This window comes from Gobio gobio, assembly GCF_949357685.1.
Source record: "Gobio gobio genome assembly, chromosome: 7".
Taxonomy (NCBI): domain Eukaryota; kingdom Metazoa; phylum Chordata; class Actinopteri; order Cypriniformes; family Gobionidae; genus Gobio; species Gobio gobio.
This window is the reverse complement of record NC_137103.1, coordinates 41,527,288-41,530,690: the sequence shown is the minus strand read 5'-3', so window position 1 is coordinate 41,530,690 and position 3,403 is coordinate 41,527,288. Positions and strand designations below refer to the sequence as shown.

Genomic DNA, 3,403 nt, shown 5'->3' with positions numbered 1-3,403 from the left:
TAGGAGATCCACTCCAACTCTGCTACGGTGCAGGGCTTCAACCTGGAAAGCATCAACATAAACAATTTATCACAGAGCAAACAATATTTAGTATACAATGCCAGGTGTATTAAAAGGATAGAAGCTACAGCAGAGGTGAAATGTGAGAAAGAAAGGTAAAAAAAAAATCTCTTTCTCAGAAAAGAGAAAGTTTAATACAGAACATATTTCTGTTATTCTTAGGGTATCAGAATTTATGTTTTTAGTTACTTATTCATTTAATATTGTTCATAAAGCGTCACTTATATTTGGATGTCAAAGCCTTCTAAAATGAATTAAATAAATAAAACATTTAATATGAGAAAATAAAGAGAAGATAGATGTATGTGATAGGTGAAAAATATTGTTAAAATGGATATGAGATTAATTAACTTCTTCAGTTCACCTGTGTTTCCTACTTCTCTGTCAGCTGCTTCCTTCAGACATGTTGGGATCTTGAGAGCTTCCCCTCAGTTGTAGAGGGGTTATTTTGTCCTTCCTGAAATCACAGAACATTTTTATCAATATTTTAACCAGTTGCAGACAATTTTCGCGATCGCATTTTTTTCTGTGTAAGTTAAGTGATGTCATCGATTAACATTTAACGTTACCAGACGTTACTGTAAATTAATTAGCCAACTTCTAATGACCCATTCAATTGGCAGCAAAACCTTTACAAAAACTATCAAAACCTGTCATCTACCATAAATATTTGATTAAAAGTCCAAACTTTTATAAACAAGAGCTTACGTTAACGTTAACTTACCTGTTCTGAGGCGGTTGAGATGCTAATGAACTTCGAAGACGCTAAAGTTACATTTCTATAAAGTAAATATTCAACAGAAGCGTCAATTACACGTAAGAAAGGGGTCTGGAACAGTTGTGTGTATTATTTGTGTAACTTTACAGACTAAACTCACCTGAAAGCAGTAAAAAACAACAGCGACAGAGGGAGCTTTGCGGCTTGTCGGTTGGTTGTCAGCTGTTGCTTGCTGCGCCGTTTCCATGGCAACTCTGCGCGCTCCAGTGTTTGAAATCGAGTTGAATGTTCAATGCGCACGCCCATTAAAACACGTCAAAGTCACGCAGCATTTACAAACATAAGCATTTATAATTAACACATTACATTTTAATGCAAAATGCCACTCCTCCACATGATAGTGGGACAATTGTGGCACTTTTATCATTTAAGATTTTTTTATTGTTGTTTTTGCAAACACAACGATTTTAAAACATTGATTCATGTGAAATATGTTACAAATCCAACACAGTTCGAAAGGAAATGCCAAATGGACGTGTTTCGAGGCCTCAGTTAAGAAAAAATACTTAAACTTAAAGAAAAATAATTACTAAATATTGATATCAATGTGATGTCAATATGACATCAATTTGATGTCTAAAACATGACATTGATTTGATGTAAATTGAACGTCAAAAATTTTGGCCAACATATCCATAAAATCAATTTTAGTGTGGGATTAACTTCCGATTTTCACCTAATTAACACTGGAAGAAATTGCTGTCCAAACTGAATTTAAAATGGTGTGTACAGTATATTGGTCAAGTCTTGACTCATATTTGACGTCAAATTGACATCAAGGTGCCCGCTGGGCAGATGTCGCGCAGCAGCGATCATGTTTCTTGCACTGTCTGTGCTAAGTGTGCTGACTTTATTTGAAACGTTCCACTGCTGTGCAACATGAATAAAATGTTCAGCGCACGTTTCAGCAAAATGTCTGTCTTGTGTTTTCATTACAGTCAGAGCATGTGAATGCAGTTCCCACTGTTCATCAATATAATGCACTGTAACTCCGAGGTAATTATGGTTGCCCAGCGATGTCCAGTAGTCTCCGGTGAGGGCAACAGTTGGTGCACGTTGTAACGCCGTCGCCTTTATAGTCCTCTCCTTTTCATACAATTCATGTATTCTTCTTGTTATGGTGCGTCTTGGGGGAGGCTCATACGTGCCGTCATTCGTGGCGATCCTAAGAACGTTCTTCAGACCGACATCTTCCACAATACTAATCGGCCTGCAGTTTGTAGCTACCCACTTCGCTATGGCATTTGTTAGCTTGTCTTTCTTTTGCTTATCTATAGTTCTCCCACACGCTGCATCCAACGTAGTCTGCCGAAGCCTCTCTCCACTGTTTGTTTGGGTGAGTGATTTGCTGGCATCGACGGTGTGCATTGCATTTAGGTGATACTTCAGACTCGAAGTACTCCGGTGATAAGAAAATTCAGCTTTGCAGTGGTTACAAATAACTTTAGTTCTATCATCTCCGCCTTGTGGAAGAGATTTAAAATGAAAATGCCCATTTAAGAGTTCGGTACCTTTTTCCATTTTTCTGTCTGCACCAGATATTTTTAGTTTCGCGCTGCCGCTCACCGCGAATGCTCTGATTGGTTGAGACGCGTGATGACGCCCATCCCAAGCCACTACTGATCAACATCCCACTCCTGTGACCAATGGTTTGTCTGTATGTGTATTCAGAGGCAGTGAGCAACGGGCTTTCAATATAATAATAAATAACTACGTTAATGCGCGATAAAATAATTGTCTGCGTTAATTAATTAATGCGTTAACGCGATAATAACGCGTTAACTTGCCCAGCCCTAATATATATATATACACACACATATATATATATATATATATATATATATATATATATATATATATGTATATATGTATATATACACACACACACACATATGTGTGTGTGTGTGTGTGTGTGTGTGTGTGTGTGTGTGTGTGTGTGTGTGTGTGTGTGTGTGTGTGTGTGTATATATATATATATATATACACATATACACATATACATATATACACATATATACACATACACACATACATACACACACACATACATACATACACACACACATACATACACACACACACACATACATACATACATACATACATACATACATAAATACATATATATATATATTCTTATAACATTTGTAGACTCTTCTTTGTGCTCCCAGAATCTGCACAACTGAGCAAGCAGTTTTTAAAAATAAATAAATAAAATGCATTATTGCATTATTTTAGTCTTTGGTCCTTCTAATTCCATTTACCAAACTTGCAAGCATGGCAACATTGCGCTGCTCATCATTTTAGTCCATGTCGGTAGGTAAGCGTTTGAGGGCATTTGATTTACTGCTACTATTAATGATGTGTTTTGAAAAGCAGGATACTGTAGCTGTAAACCGGGAAGAGATATGGACAGCAAACATGGTTTTCCAAGTGATTTTCTCACCCCTGTGACTCTTTCCTCTCTGCTGTTATAAATGTGCAGCTCAAATATGAAGAAATAACCAACAGAAAGATTGGAAGGGTCATGTTTGCACAAAGCTGGCCTTTAATATCACGGTACTA

At 36.9% G+C, this 3,403-nt stretch overlaps 1 long non-coding RNA gene across 1 annotated transcript; it reads right to left on the bottom strand.

Annotated features, from left to right (window-relative positions):
• Positions 1 to 451: 451 nt before the first annotated feature.
• Positions 452 to 1,003, bottom strand: LOC307129311. The gene is made up of 3 exons (XR_013816876.1): positions 939 to 1,003; positions 785 to 839; positions 452 to 517 (listed from the first exon to the last, which is right to left on the bottom strand). It is a non-coding gene; the product is annotated as an uncharacterized lncRNA (long non-coding RNA).
• Positions 1,004 to 3,403: the final 2,400 nt, after the last annotated feature.